This window comes from Corylus avellana, chromosome 11 (assembly GCF_965113065.1).
Source record: "Corylus avellana chromosome 11, dhCorAvel1.hap1.2, whole genome shotgun sequence".
Taxonomy (NCBI): domain Eukaryota; kingdom Viridiplantae; phylum Streptophyta; class Magnoliopsida; order Fagales; family Betulaceae; genus Corylus; species Corylus avellana.
The window spans coordinates 13,350,083-13,367,579 of NC_142500.1; the positions used below are offsets into that span (position 1 = coordinate 13,350,083).

General features: G+C 35.5%; 1 non-coding gene across 1 annotated transcript; it reads left to right on the plus strand.

The window, feature by feature from the left end:
* The first annotated feature begins 11,139 nt into the window (after positions 1 to 11,139).
* On the plus strand, positions 11,140 to 11,246 carry LOC148583122 (small nucleolar RNA R71). Its single transcript, XR_015909517.1, has one exon. It is a non-coding gene; the product is annotated as a small nucleolar RNA R71 (small nucleolar RNA).
* The last annotated feature ends 6,251 nt before the right edge of the window (positions 11,247 to 17,497 follow it).

Consider the following 17,497-nt stretch of genomic DNA (forward strand, 5'->3'; position numbering starts at 1 on the left):
ATGCATATCCGGTGTTGTGCACACATACTAAATCTTATTGTGACTGATGGTTTGAAAGAGGTTGATGAGTTCATTGTGAGGGTTAGAAGTGCGGTGAAGTATGCGAAGTCTTCACCTGTAAGATTTGACAAGTTTAAGGCTTGTATTGAAAGAGAACAACTTGATTTCAAGGGTTTGTTGTATCTTGATATTCCCACTAGATGGAACTCTACATTTTTTATGTTGGAAGGTGCTGAAAAATGTCAAGCTGCTTTCCAACTTATGGAAGAGCTTGATAAGACCTTTAAGCCTACATTGACCGAGGAAAAGAATGAGAAAAATGATTTGGCACCTCCTACTTGTGCTGATTGGAGTCGTATTAAGATTTTCCTCAAGTTTCTCAAACTTTTTTATGATGCAACAATTCGAATTTCGGGGTCTTTGTATTGTACTTCTAATATATACTTTCAAGAAATTTGTGGCATTCAAATGCATTTACAAGAGTATATTGATAATGGTGATTATGTATGGAGTGCTATGGCGGAGAAGATGATGACGAAGTACAATAAATATTGGGGGCATCTTGAGAACAATGATAGGGTTAACTTGATGATGTTTATTGCGGTTATACTTGGTCCACAAACCAAATTGGTGTCTTTAGAATATTGGCTCAAAGATGTTCTTGGTGTTGATAGATGTAATGCGATGAAGAAAAAATTGAAGTCAATCCTTCACAAATTATATGATCACTACAACTCCGGAGAGAGTTCATCTCAAGTTCTACATAGTAGTGGATTGTCTCAAGGTTTCTCAATGAAAATAGAAGAAAGTGAGAATGCTAACCTCTACTTCATGAATAGGTTTCATAAGTACCTAACTTCTAAAAGTGATATTGAAAACAAATCGGAGGTGGATTGATATTTGATGGAGGATGTTGAAAAAGCGAATGCGAATTTTAATATTTTAAATTGGTGGTAGGTGAACTCAACCAAATTCATAATAGTCGCCAAAATAGCACGAGATGTGTTGGCGATTCCCATTACAACTGTTGTTTCAGAGTCGGCTTTTAGCACCGGAGGACGTGTGTTGGATCCTTTTCGAATTTCATTGGCCTCAAGTACGGTTGAAGCATTGATATGTTCACAAAATTGGTTAAGATCAAAGCCCCTAAGTTCTGACTTAGTTATGGTTGATGATGCTAAAAGTTATAAGCTCGATTCAGGTCAATTTTTTCATCATTATTCATTTTAGTTTGCTTAATATATTTTTCTATTTACAAATTTCATTATCGGTTTCAATTGATATTGTAATGTCTTTTTTTTTTTTTTTTGCACTCTTTGTAGAAGTAACTTTGAAGAACATCAGCATTTTACTTGAGGATGATTATTGACTTGAAGTTGAAGTTGCATTCTGGACTTGAAGTTGAAGTTACATTCTGGATGATTAGTCATTTTACTTTAAGTTGCATTTTGTTGGGTTTTGTTGTTTTTAGTTTGAAGTAATGAATTTTTGTCGTTGCTTTGATATAACTATAAACTATGGGTGTTAAGCAATTTTTCGGTTTGTTTTTTTCCTCATCTTTTTGAAGTTACTTGAGAATGATTAGTGACTTCATTGACTCGAAGTTGAAGTTGCATTCTGGACTTGAAGTTAAAGTTGTATTCTGGATGATTAGTCATTTTACTTAAAGTTGCATTTTGTTGGGTTTTGTTGCTTTTAGTTGGAAGTAATGAATTTTTGTTGTTGCTTTGATGTAATTATAAACTATGGGTGTTAAGTAATTTTTTGGTTTGTTTTTTTCCTCATCTTTTTGATAAAAAAAGAAAGCTAGCCATATTTTTATGAAAGCCAAAATATCATTTTTATGAAAGACTGAAAGCCCAAAACAAAGCCAAAATATCATTATAGGTGTAGCCTTTTAGGCTTAGACCCAACAAAAAACCCATATTCTGGTTCAAAAATAATTTTAAAAAAAAAAAAAAAAAAAAAACCCCATATAGGTGAGGCCTTTTGGGCCTAGCCCAAAAAATTGAATAAAATAAATTACAAAAATGCCATGCCAAAAAACTTGACCTGTTGTGCCAAATACTACATAAATTAATAGATAATATTTAATACGTTTTAACTCGCAAGTGCACCAGATCAAAACAATAGTATAGTGCAGCAAGTACGAGGTCGATCCCACGAGGATTGTGATTTTATTTAGAATTAATTAAAAATATCAATTTGTCACTGAATTGATATTGTAAAAAAAAAAAAAAAAGATAACAAAGATAAATGAAAAGCTAAAGGTAGGGCTTTGATATCCACCACTAATCATACTTAGATAATATAACAATATGTCAATGCTTTGATCATGTTATGCATATCTAATGTTTGTCAACCTAAGGGCATGGCATATACCCCTTAAGCTATAGATTTTCCTAAGCAACGAGTTAGGCATGGCGTATACTCTAACTCTTTTCTTTTCTAAGGGATTTAGCATGGTGTATACTAAGTTGTTCCTTAGGAAAGCATATACTCTATGGAAATCGACAAACACATGTGGCATAGGGCATGGCGTATACTCCCGGTTTCCCATGTTGATTAACCCAAGAACCTGGTGTGGATTACTTTTGTTACTTATGTTAAACCCAGGACTTGGCCATCCAAATTGATTTAACTAACTAGTCCATACCACATGCATATAATGGCTAGTTACATACATATAAGGAATTCATGAAAACAGGAATTAATCAAGTTAAATATCACAACATAATCATCACAAAGGCGCTAATATTGAAATATTAAATAAGCATAATTAGGGCTTCAATCTAGCCCTCGTTAAGATTTAGTTACACATAATGAAAATAAAACTAAAAAGAAAAGGGAAAGAAAGAACCGAAAACCGCTCCTAGAAGTAGCCTCCAATCCTCTCCCCAAAGTTGTCTCCTTCCAAATTGTCTATTGAATTGTGAGGCTTAGAGGTCTATTTATAGGACTTAGGAGAGTCCTAGAAGCCCTAGTAATCCTAGGAATTTCGGAGATTTAAGTCCAAGTCCAATTAGGATAAAGAAAACCTAAGTCCAAATCGGAATAGGATTCGCCCAGAATTGCAGTCCTGTCTTGCGGCGTGATTTTGTCCTTGCGGTGCTCTGAATTGGGAAAATTATATTTTACAATGAATTGTATAATTTTGAGTTAGATTTCCAATGCCGCTTGAATCACCTCAATCCGATATCTGAGCTGAAAGTTATGGTCAAAATACCGAGACATGTTCAGAATCCAATTTTGCCTCCAATCCGATTTGACTTCAATGTGTGAAATTCCGAATTGATCATTTCCTTTATTTGATTAAACTTAATCAAGATTGGCTAAGCTCAACCATATCTTCTAGGTCTTCCCAATTTGCCCTTTAAGCTTGTAATTCTTCCAGAAACACTTTCTTTTCTTCCAAAAGCCTAAAAAACAAAGAAAATACAAAAAGGAAGTAAAATGGCCTAATTAACCAAAACCAAAGAATTAAAACATGCAAGTTAAGGGCTAAAAATATGAATATTTTAGCACTTATCACACCCCCAAACTTACATATGGCTAGTCCCTTAGCAATACTAAACTAAAAACAAGAATCGAAAAACAAAAAACAAAAGATAAATCCATCTTTCGTGGGATGTACGATTGCATTTAGCATATGCAACAAGACTTTTAAACCCCTAGGAATTCCCTAGTGGACGAGTGAAGTCTTGTGAGGGTTTTCCAGAAATGTTACCCATAAACATCATGCATAGTTCATGTTATCCCAAAAATTAAAGTATCACTTCAAGATCATAGTTTTCATTCATAAGCAAACTTAAAAAAATGAACTCCATCTTCACAATGAATTGAAATCTCAAAGTGCAATTACTTACAAAGAACATGCTAAATCATCACAAGTTTGAAAATTGTGTACAGTGAACTAGTACAAAATTATGAGACTTCCAAATCTTTCCAATATGCAATGTCTCCTTATCTCAGAATTCAATGAAATTCCAATATGCATATTTCTTTTTCTTTCTTCTTCTTTTTTTTTTTTTTTTTTTTGGTCAGGTTGTGCAATGTTGGTTCCCTTAAGCTTTCTAATTGACCCATGTAGCAAGTGTTAAGTCAATGACTTCCAAACCAGGTGGTTTTAGGGCATTAGGTGTAGAGACACCCCTAAGGACCTACTAACTCGAGTCAAAAAGGCTACAAAACCAACTAACCATGACATCAATCAAATCAAAATTTTTCACCTTTTGTCGTACTCAATGCTTTGAGGCAAGAGGTCCAGTTACTCAGTGAAAAGCCATCAATGATCATTTATTTCACCTTTTCTTTTCTTTTTTTATCACTATATATGTCATAGTGTCATTTAATAAGTCATCCAATTTCATCCAAGATGCAGAAACACACATATTAGACTTCATGTCATTCCTCACAAATTATGTGCTAATGTACTTGAGTGCTCAGATCAAACATGTGATTTTTCAACTGTCCTCAACAAGTAACCAAACTAACAAATTCACTCATCAGATCATGTGTTCAAAATTTTAAGCTCACTGATGAATTCAAATCACAATTCTTTTTAGATCAACTTAAAATTTTAGAGCAAACATGAGCATGCATAATTTTTTTTTTTTTTTCTTTCAAATAAACGAACAACACACAAAACAAATAACATGAAATTGGGAAGAAGTGTGTGTGAACATGTGTGCCCATACCCCCGAACTTAAATGACACATTGTCCCCAATGTGTCTAAGTAAAGGAAAGAATGTACCCGGGAGATGGTCTATATAGTCTTGGAAAGAATGGCTCATAGCACACCCCGAAACTTGAATTGAAGCACACTTGTCTCTGCAAATAAGAAAACACACAAACAAGTAACAAGAAACAAAACTAAATATAAATAAAAAAGATGAACTTAAAACACACTAAACAAAACGAAATAAAAAAAATAACTATGGGATGCTGCCCAAGTGCGCTCGATCGCGCGCATGGTGCGCTCGATCGCACTTGCGCAAGGCTGTGCATGTGTGGGTGATGTGCGCTCGAGGGCACATCAGGTGCGTTCGATCGCACTAACAGAATGTACAACAGCCAAAAGTCGGTTACTGCGCTCGATCGTACCCAGGGTGCGTTCGATCGCAGTAACAGAATACAATGAAACCACAAGTGGAGACCTGCGCTCGATTGCACCCAGGTTGCGATTGATCGCAGTAACATAATGTGAAAACATGACAAAAAAAACTTGAAACACTAAAACACTAAAGTAAAATAAAACACAAAGGAAAACAAAAACAAAATATAAGTCAAACAAAATAAAATAAAACAAACAACAAAATAAAAAGGATATGCTATGGGGTGCCTCCCATGAGTGCTAAGTTTAATGTCTTCAGCCAGACTGTGGCACTCTTAAACTTGAAGCACCAGTTTTTTCTTCTCTTGCACCAAAGGGAATGGATCTTTTTAGTTGCAAGGTGATTCTGAGTGTTTCTAGATTGGGGAAGACCACTCTGAGCTTTCTCAAACAGTTGCTCATCCGGTGGGGAATCATGAACTGGAATATAGTAAGAAGAAAACTCAAGAAGCTTCTCTATCTTGATGTCCTCAAATTGCTCATCACATAACCCCAAATGACTTCTCTCTTGGACTCTTGGTAATTCGGGAATAGGAGCTGATGTTGAAAAAGTCTTAGTGCTCTCTTCCTTTTCCTGATGTGGTTCCTCTAGAACCTTAGTTTGCTCCTCCTTCCTCTCTTCCCATTGATTTTCAACTGCTTCTTCACTCCTAAATGTGGTAATTGCTTGCTCATGATGATAAGTGCACTCTTCCTCCATGTATTATTCATTAAGATTGGCAACAAACTGACTTTGACACTCTTTTTCGTGGTATTGTTGAGGCCAATTGATGGGAGGTGGCTCATCTTTATGATAATGTTGGGACAACTTGATGAGAGATGACTCTTGATCTGCAATTGAAAACATGGGACAAGTCTTAGTGGTGTGGTCAATATGGGAACATATGGCACATACCTCGACTTGTGTAACTTGTTGAACAGAAGGATTGCTATGATTAGTCATAGCTTTCATGAACATGTCCAGCGTTTTCTCCATGGCAGCCATTTGAGCCTAAATTCCACCATTGATGCTCTCTTCATGTATGCCTTTTCCTTTGAATCCTTGTCTCCCTTTAGATGGGAATTGTTGGGAGTGCTCACTCAATGTCTCGAAGAGCTCCATGGCTTCCTCGCTACTTTTCTCCATCAACATGTGTTAAGTGCTAAAATATTCATATTTTAAGCCCTTAACTTACATGTGTTAATCCTTTAGTTTGGTTAATTTATGCCAGTTTGCTTCCTTTTTGTATTTTCTTTGTTTTTTAGGTTTTGGGAAGAAAAGAAAGCGTTTTCAGAAAAGTTCCAATCTTAAAGGGCAAAGTGGGAAGACCTAGAAGATATGGTTAAACTTAACTAATCATGGTTAAGTTTAATCAAATAAAGGAAGGGATTAATTCGAAATTTCTCAAATTGGAGTCAAAATCGGATTTGATTCAAATTTGGATTTTCGATACGTCTCGGTATTTTGGCCATAACTTTCACCTCAAATATCCGATTGAGGTAATTCAAGCTGCACTAGAAATCTAACTCAAATTTATATAAATCATTGTGAAATAGCATTTTCCTAATTCAGAGCGTCGCAATGCCAAAATTGTCCCGTAAGATAGGAACGCAATTCTGGGCGAATCCAATTCCGATTTGGACTTAGGTTTTCTTTATCCTAATTGGACTTGGACTTAAATCTCCGAAATTTCTAGGATTACTAGGGCTTCTAGGACTCTCCTAAGCCCTATAAATAGGCCTCTAAGCATTGAGAAAAAAGACACACCGCTTTCTAGAGCTAGAAATCAGAAATTGTTTTGGAGCTTAGAAGATCATGAGCGGCTAAACCCCTTCGTGGGGTGTTGATATAACCCTATCCAAGCACAATGATTTGATTGTATTTAATTTCTAGATTTTCAATTTATGCATGTTGAATGTATAACTATGAGGATTGCTACAATTTGTTTTTTGTTCTTCATATTAAATGCAATTGTTCTTAAATTCCAAAATCAATATTTGTGAAATTCTTCTCTTGTCTTAGAAAGTATTTTATTTTTATTGATCTCAAATCATTCTTGTTTTCTGTGATTATGAGGATGATGGTTATACAATGGGTTAAATTGACATATGATCAATAGGATTTGATAGGCCATGCCTAGGGAAGACGGATTGTACTACACCCTAGTTTAGTGTAATTTAGGTAGACAGTCCGTGCCAACCGAAGATGGGTTACACTTATTCATTGATTGTGTGTATCCTGTTAAAGAATTTGATAATTTATACCTTGGAAGACGGGTCGTACTGCATCTTAGTGGTTAGGTAGACGATCCATGTCAACTGAAGATAGATTATGCTTATTCTTTAATAAGGTAGTTTCTTGTTTATTTATAACATGCATATAATAAATTTCTTGGATTAATTATGATTAGCCATTGTTGTGCAGATAGAGGTGAAGTCAATACCCTACGCTCTTTCTCATATATTTACTCTTTTTATTTCCATTTATTTTATGCACTTTAAATTAACACAAACAAATCATTCTCTTTTGAATTAAGTTAATCTTTTGAATTTTGATAATAAAACCCCTGCAGTCCTTGAGGTTCGACACCATCTCTATAGCCGTATCCTACAAAGATTCGTCCTATTGCGAGTGGTTATTTTTATAATTGATATTTTTAGTCATAAAAATACCACATCAATTTTTGGCGCCGTTGCCGGGGACTGCTTAACGGTTTTATTGTCAAATTTTAAGGATTAATTTTAGCTTAATAATTTATTTTTCTGTTTTAAGTGCTAATTTTAATTCTGTTAGGTTTGGTTTTTATTTTTATTTTTATTTTTTTTAGAATTTGCAAACAGGTTTGTAGCTGCCTTCTCTGTGACTGTGATCGAGCGCATGGACGCAATTCAACAGGAATCAAGCCAGCAGCGCTCGAGCCTTCCCCTCCTACACTTGCACCCATCTGCGGCACTACGCTCGACCGCACCCTGCCGTGCGATCGAGCGCACTTGCGGCAACCTGCATCCAAAACCCTAAGTGCACCTAATGGCCATTTGTGAGTTTTTATTTTTATTTTTCTGTTGTTATTTTATGTTAATTCTATTAGTTTAGTTCATGTGGGGAGGCATTCCAACACCCCATGGACAATGTTCATATTGCTATAGTCCTTATCATCATGTTAGAGATTGTCCTACAGCAGGACAATTTTCTAATTATTCTTATGAGCATATGAACAGACCATTCTCTAGACCGGGGAATGACCTTTATTCTGATCCCTATAACCCGACATGGAGCAACCAGTCTAATCTCTCGTGGCAAGCTCAAGCTCCTGGGAATTATGCTCCACAACATCATGAACCGTACCATCAGGCATATCCGCAGTTCAATGATCAATCATATTTCCCTCAATATCAAGCAACTCCATTGCAAAAATACCAGGCTGCACCACCTCCCTCAGATTCTAATTTTGAGGATCAAATGCTAAAAAGAATGAGTGAGCTGGCGAGCGAGATAAAGCAGACGGTGAAATCTCAACAGGAGATGGTGAACTCTCAATCCATTGCCAAGATAGAAGCTCACGAAGAGGAGCCATCTCCCATCTATTGGCCTCCACAACAACAAATCAAGAGGAGCCATCTCCCATCTACTGGCCTTCACAACAACAATACCAAGAGGAGCCACCTCCGCTGTCAGATGCTGACTTTCAAAATATGGTGTTGAAGATTCTCAGTGAAGTAAAGGAGACGAATCAGATTGTGAAGTCTCAACAGGAACTTTATACCCCTCAATTCTTCGCCGAGATAGACGCCAAGGTGGAAGCTCATGTTGAACAAATCATCAACCACCTCAATAGGATGGAAGAAGAAGAGCTTCCAAGTTAGCCGGTGGCCACTCCTGATGAAAACTACATGGAGGAAGAGAGTACTTCTTGTCATGAGCAAGCTATCACCACACTGAAGAGTGGAGAAGTGGTCGAAAACCCCGTGGAAGAATGGAAGGATGAGTAAAAGGAGGAGCAAATTGAGGTCCCACAGGATCTACATCGGAAAAAAAGCAAGGAAGCAAGCACTAAGGTTCACCATCACCTCTTATTCCCGAGATGCCATGTGAGCCCCAAGCCCCTATTCCAGGTAATCTGAAATCCTCATTTTTAGGGATAGATGACATTATCCAGCCATTATTTCTTATGACTTACCAAGAGACCAAGAGGGTAGTCTGTTAGGGCTGTTAGACGAGCAAAAAGAGACCTTCGAGGTAGAAAAACTCCCCAAATATTCTCTCCATTTTATTCCAATTCATGATTCTTTTTCAGATGAGAAATTGTTTGGGAATACTCAGAAGGATCTACCTTGATATGCTGACATTTGGAATTACCCATTTGTGGGTAAAATTTATTCTCTTTGGTCGAAGAGAAGAAAAGATTGGTGCTTTAAATTTATATTTAAGGGTTAGAGAACACTTTGCGCATCAAGGATGTGGATTCCGTTGACTTGGCGGATTCCATATATTTTGACTAGATGAGTCAGTTTCATAAGATCGAGTGTAGGCCCTGTGCGCTTGACTCCTCATTCCACCAGGGTATATGATCTCCATCCAGGTTTACTTTATCCATTGCTATTTCATTATTTGTTTATATTTTTACAACAATGTGTGCACTTGATTGGTATTTGGTTGGAGTATCACTTTCTTTTTCAAGACGTGTTTTTCCATTCAAGTTTGGGGGTATGATATGCCCCCATCTGCTCATTCAGGTATTCCTATACTTTTGATCTTATTCTTTAGTTCTATACATACATTGGGGACAATATATGATTCAAGTTTGGGGGTATGGAAAAACAAAACGCGGTCCATTTTTGTTGTTATGTCATTCTTAAGCATATGGTTGAGCTTTGATTTTGGTTTGAAATTCATTGGTAGGCTTAAAGTTGTGAACACATGATCATATGACTTAGGGATTTTGAGTCTTATTACTTACTTTTGGCAACATGAGATGCTTCTTGTTTCAATTTAAATCTATCTTGAGCACACTAGCACATGTTTGTGAGGTATGAATTTTGAGACCAATTATGTTTGTTTTTAATATCTTGAATTCTGTTGGGTGAATAACTTTGGCATGCTATTAAAAAAAAAAAATCAAGTTTGAATTTTTCGCTAAGTAACCAGACCTCTTGCCTCATTAAGCAGTGAGTGTTCGCGTCAAAAAGTGAAATTTTTTTGTTGATTAATAAAATGGCTAGCTTAGCTTCGTAGCCTTTTTGACTCGAGTTAGTAAGTCTTTAGGGATGCCTTTACACCTAATGCCCTAAAGCCATTTGGTTTGGGAGACATTGGCCTAACACTCGATACATGAGTCAACTAGAAAGCTTAAGGGAGCTAAGCATTACAAAGCCTTGAAAAGAAAAAAAAAATGTATGCCTTGGTTGTTTCATTTGATATGAAGTCCAATGAATTCTGAGATGGTGATTCATTCATATTGGAATTATTTTGAAGCCTCATGACTATGTGTTAGTTCACTTTGCACTAATTGAAATTTGTGTATCTCAATCTGCCATTGGTAAGTGATTTGACTTGTAATTCCTTGGAATTTTGAAGATGGAGTTTATAATTTTAAGCTTGCTAATGAATGAAAACCATTATTTTTGTGATGCTTTATCCATTTGAATGACATAATGATGACAATGTTTGTGGGTATCATTCCTGGAAAACCCTCACAAGACTTCACTCGTCCACTAGGGAATTCCTAGGGGTTTAAAAGGCTTGTTGTATATGCTAAATGCAATCGTACATCCCACGAAAGATGGATTTATCTTTTTGTTTTCAGTTTTTCATTTAATTTTTAGCTTTGTATTGCTAAGGGACTAGCAATATGTAAGTTTGGGGGTGTGTTAAGTGCTAAAATAGTCATATTTTAAGCCCTTAACTTACATGTGTTAATCCTTTAGTTTGGTTAATTTATGCCATTTTGCTTCCTTTTTGTATTTTCTATCACAAACTAAATCTACAAGACTCTTGTTAGGATCATTTAAACCCTCATAGAATGCCAATACCTGATCGTCTTGAGATATATTGTGATGAGGGCATCTGAGAAGTTGCTCATTAAAGTGTTCCCATGCCTCGAAGAAAAGGTCTCCATCTCTTTGCTGGAAAGTCATAATTTCCCTTCTCAATTGCCTTGTCTTGTGGGCTGGGAAAAACCTCTTTAAGAACTTTGTGGCCATCTCATTCCAAGTATGAATAGAACCTGTGGCCAAAGAATTGTACCATATCTTAGCATTATCTTTTAAAGAAAAAGGGAAGAGGATTAACCTGATTTCTTCTAGAGTTAAACCCTGAACATTTTGAGTCCTGCAGAGATCACAAAATTCTCGAATATGCCAATATGGGTTCTCTGTAGGTGTGCCTTTATAGTGTGGAATCATATTGAGCAACGGAGATAAATCGTAACTGCTCTGCATAATGGGCTGGACATTAATGCATGATGGCTGGTTGAGGATCTGGGAACTGAATGAACTTTCCATAGGTCTTCACACCGGAGGTGTAGTGTTTCTCAATATGATTAAAACAAAAAGAAAATTGAATAACAAAAAAAAAAAGAAAAGAAATAAATTAGATCTGTAATTAGTGCAGTAACTGTGCTACTCTCTGGATGTGCGATCAATCGCACCGTGAGGTGCGCTCTATCGTACTGGTGCACTCGATCGCCCTGGTTGGGCGATCGATCGCACCTCCAGAGGCACAGAACTGCGGAAAAGACTATAGAAAAATTTAAAACAAAAATAAATTAAAGGAAAGAAATTCCAAACAAAATCAAACAATCCCCGGCAACGGCGCAAAAAACTTGTTGTGCCAAATACAACATAAATTAATAGATAATATTTAGTACGTTTTAACTCGCAAGTGCACAAGATCAAAACAATAGTATAGTGCAGCAAGTACGAGGTCAATCCCACGAGGATTGTGCTTTTATTTAGAATTAATTTAAAATATCAATTTGTCAGTAAATTGATATTCTGAAAAAGAAATAAAAAGATAACAAAGATAAACGAAAAGCTAAAGGTAGGGCTTTGATATCAACCACTAATCATACTCAGATAATATAACAATATGTCAATGCTTTGATCATGTTATGTATATCTAATGTTTGTCAACCTAAGGGCATGGCATATACTCCTTAAGCTATAGATTTTCCTAAGCAACGAGTTAGGCATGGCGTATACTCTAACTTTTTTCTTTTCTAAGGGATTTAGCATGGTGTATACTAAGTTGTTCCTTAGGAAAGCATATACTCTATGGAAATCGACAAACACATGAGGCCTAGGGCATGGCGTATACTCCTAGTTCCTCATGTTGATTAACCCAAGAACCCGGTGTGGATTACTTTTGTTACTTATGTTAAACCTAGGACTGTTGATTTAACTAACTAGTCCATACCACAGGCATATAATGGCCAGTCACATACATATGAGGAATTCATGAAAACAGGAATTAATCAAGTTAAATATCACAACATAATCATCACAAAGGCGCCAATATTGAAATATTAAATAAGCATAATTAGGGCTTCAATCTAACCCTCCTTAAGAGTTAGTTACACATAATGAAAATAAAACTAAAAAAAAGAGGGAAAGAAAGAACCAAAAACCGCTAATAGAAGTAGCCTCCAATCCTCTCCCCAAAGTTGTCTCCTTCCAAATTGTCTATTGAATTGTGAGGCTTAGAGGTCTATTTATAGGGCTTAGGAGAGTCCTAGAAGCCCTAGTAATCCTAGAAATTTCGGAGATTTAAGTCCAAGTCCAATTAGGATAAAGAAAACCGAAGTCCAAATCGGAATAAGATTCGCCCAGAATTGCGGTTCTGTCTTGCGGCGTGATTTTGTCCTTGCGGTGCTCCGAATTGGGAACATGCTATTTTACAATTAAATGTATAATTTTGAGTTAGCTTTCCAATGCAGCTTGAATCGCCTCAATCGGATATCTGAACTGAAAGTAATGGTCAAAATACGGAGGCATGTTCAGAATCCAATTTTGCTTCCAATCCGATTTGACTTCAATGTGAGAAATTCCGAATTGATCCTTTCCTCTATTTGATTAAACTTAACCATGATTGGCTAAGCTCAACCATATCTTCTAGGTCTTCCCAATTTGCCCTTTAAGCTTGTAATTCTTTCAGAAACGCTTTCTTTTCTTCCAAAAACCTAAAAAACAAAGAAAATACAAAAAGGAAGTAAAATGGCCTAATTAACCAAAACCAAAGGATTAACACATGCAAGTTAAGGGCTGAAAATTTGAATATTTTAGCACTTATCATGACCCGACCCACAAACCCGCAAGACCCGCACTTATTTAACCTGCACTGCAAATACCCGACCGCGCGGATCTTGGTCATTGGGCATGGGTGGCGGGTTGGAAAATTCCAAACCCACAAGGTGCGGGTCGGGTGGGAAAAAAAAAAAAAAAAAACCCAATACCCGCCCCGCCCCGACCCGTGCCCAGCCCTAGTAGTTGCAAACTGCCAGACACCTTTAAATATGAAGGCTTTTTTAATGGTCTTAATTAGATTCCCTTGTTAGTTAAAATGAAAAATAAAATAAAAAGCACTTTCATCCACTCCTTCTCTTCTTTCTCCACCGTTTATTTTTCTTCTTGTTTTTGTTTTTTTTTCCTCTGCTAGGCCACAAATTGATGTACAAGCAACTCAAAAGCAAAAACAATTAAAAAAATGATGAACTTTTCTGAGCTGTGAGGGTGGGCTGGGCAACGGGGTGAGTTGGGTGGTGCGGGTGGGGCTCTCATTAGTCGGGCGGTGGCGGCATATTCTCATACTGCATCATCAGAAGCAAACCCAAGGTGGGTGGCTGTGGGTTGATATGTTGGATAAAGAATGAGAAATGAGAAAGAATGGGTATGATTATTGCGTGAGAAAACTGAGCGAGAAAAGGGAAAAAAATCAGCTTCAAAGTGAGGGTAAAATTGGTACAAAAATTGCTAAAGTGGCATGTGCTCCTCACATGACGGGTTGGCCGTCTAAGTTAACCCCCTTGACTGACGAAAGGGGGATTTTTGGCACAAAATGGTAGCTTGTTTTGGTCGGGCAGTAGGGTTGTCAGTTTATGGAGGGAAAGTGACAATGCATTGTAGTTGATGGGGGAAAAAAGGTAATTACCCCAAAGAAAAATTAGAACAAAAAAAACAAAAAAAAAAACTCCCAAACGGCCTGAAAATGCAGCTTTAGAATGCAGGAAATCAGAAGTTGTAGTTGTTGGAATCTGGCAGCCTGTCGTAGGTGCTCTCAATCGCATTGGAGGGTGCGCTCATGCGAACTGCCGACAGATACAGGGCCCGAGCGCAAGAAGGGTGGGCTCGAGCGAGCACAGAGTCGTGGATGGCATGTGCAGCTACGGACCTTGAAAAAAAAAAACAAAATCAAAACAAAAAAAAAAAAAAAAAAGGTTAAAAAAATAAAGAAAACAGGAAATAATTAAGCTAAATTTAATCCTTAAAACATAATAAGACAACCATTAAGCAGTCCCTGGCAATTGCGCAAAAAAATTGATGTGGTATTTTTGTATGCAAAAATATCAATAATAAAATTAACCACTCGCAAAAGAACAAATCCTTGTACAATATGGCTATATTGAGAGTGTTGAACCTCAAGGACTACGTGGGCGTTGTTATCATGTTTTTAAGATTAAATACATAGCTCAATTTAAAGAGATTGTTTTGTTTTTGTTTGAAAAGCAGATGCATAAAAGTAAAAGTAAAGATAATAGTGATGGGAGAGAGAATAGGGGGTTGATTTCAGCACTAACAGCATAACAATGGTCAATTATAAATTAATAACGAAAATTCATACTATGCATGATATAGGGCTCATCTCACTCGAGTAGTCAAGAAAATACCATCATTAAGAAATAAGTATAATTCATCTTCGCTTCGCATGGACCGTCCACCTAACCACTAAGATGTGCTACGATTTATCTTCCCTAGGCATTGATTATCTAATACCTTATTAGGCTACACACAATCAAGGGATAAGTATAACTCATCTATGGTTAATACGAAATGTCTATCTAACTTACACTAAATTAGGGTGTAATACAATACGTCTTCCCTAGCATGGCCTATCAAATCCTATTGATCATGCGTTAGTTAAAACCGTTGTATAACAATCATTCATCTAATCACAGAAAATATGAATGATTGAATTCAATCAATATAAAAAAACTTTCTATAAAAGGAGAAGAATTTCATAATGATTGAATATAAACATCAAGATCAGTTCTCACAATTATACAACCATCATGCATATAGAAATACCTAAATTAAAATACAATTAAACCATTGTTACTTGGAAATAGCTACATCAATGCCCTATTACATAATTAGTTGCTCATCCTAGTGTTGGGATGACCTTCTACCATGTTCCTCTTCTTTTCAACTCTCTTAGCCTCCAAGAAAATATTTTCTATCTAAAACTAAGCACACCTGTCTTCAAGGCTTAGAGACATATTTATAGGGTGTAAAACAAGAGAAATGATAGTGAAACAACTTTAGCTCAGCTTTTCTCTTATGTGGTCTTTTTTTAAAATAAAAAATAAATTTTTTTTTGAAGTAATAACATCCTATGTGGTCCTTTTTTTATTTGGTATTTAAAAATAAAAAATAAAAAAAATTGAGCATTTTTTTTTTTAAGAAAAATACCATTTTTTTTTTGTATAAAAATATCAAATAAAAAAAGGACCACATATGATGTTATTACTTCAAAATTATTATTATTATTATTATTATTATTATTATTATTATTATTATTTTAAATGACCACATAAGAGAAAAGTTGAGCTAAAGTTGTGTCTCTATCATTTCTCGTAAAAAAACCCTAAAAGCCTTAGGAATCAAAAAAAAAATCGTACTTCAGTCTCCTAGACAAATTAGGAAGCAATTCTAGTACAAATCGAAATAGTTCGTCCAAATTTGCGTTCTTATATTGTAAGACAATTTAGGAAAATCCTATTTCACTGATTTGTATTATTTTGCATTAGCTTTCCAATGTCGTTGGTTTCACCTCAATCCGAAACTTGAGCAGAAAGTTATGGTCAAAATACTAAGACATGTGCAGAATCCAAATTTGAATCCAATCCGATTTTAACTCCAATTAGATAAATTCTGATTTAATCATTTCCTTAATTTGATTAAACTTAACCACATCATAAAGGTCATCTATTATGATTGGTTAAGCTTAATCACATCTTCTAGGTTTTCTTAAAGTATGGTTTAAGCCCAAAATCAATGGAATTTATTGCATCTTTATTAAAAACCTGAAAACACTAAAACAACACAAAATCAAACAAATAACAATGCTAAGGAATTAACATATGTGAGTTAAAGGGCTTGCATGTGCAACATTCTGCGCTTATCAGTTCGTTTTATTTACAACAAATATTTCTATATCAATTTATTTTGTTCTATCCGTTTTATCATTTTCTTAATTATTATTGTTGTGTGTAGTTACATTATTAACTGTAGTAAAACCCATATACCTATAATTGCTTCAAAGACCATTAGTCATTTTTAAGCTAGTAATAGGCATATTGTGGCATCAAAGAGTCTAGAAGTATATAGGTGGTTTGAGGTACCCATTGCAGTGTAGAATGACAATACATAACAATGATATGATAGAATGTTCATAATTAATATGCTGCATATAGAACGTAAGTCTGAAAATAATCTTGGAAATGTGTGTGCTAGTTTAAAAACTAGAAAAAAAAAAATCAAATAATTAATCAAAACTAAGTTGAGTCCAAGCTTATGTCTATCGAAATCACGGTAGATAAAATAGATAAAAATATAAAGCAAATCAGCTCAATCGTTGATTTGGACCTCAAACAAGAGACTATAGAAACTTTGAATGAATTAGCTAATAAGATAGAAGTATTGCTTTTGAAGGAATGAATAGCCTTGGTGATCACAAAATTCCAAGATTGTCCTATGGAACTGAAGATATTATGGTCTTTCAACAAGAACATGACTATAATCATACTGAATATGAAAATGTTAAAGAAATCTTAGATTATTGGAGACAACCCTATAAAGATCCTCAACTTTCTATCCAAGAACAAAATGAAATCATAGAAAAGATAAGAACAACTCATCTTGAATATGAAAACTTATTTTAATTATGAAGTGAAAGTGAAAAAGAAGATGACGACACTCCTTCAAGATAAAGAAAAATAGACAAACCATTAGATCCACAAGAATTTGGAAAGTGGGGAACTAGTGAGTTTAACACTGAAAACATAAATACATGAGAAGATAAACCATCTTCTAGTGGAATAAAAGAAGAAAATACATTTTTTCCTATCCCTTCATATTAAAGGAGAGATGAGTTACATAAACAACCAGTTGCTCAAAATGAAACTTATCTT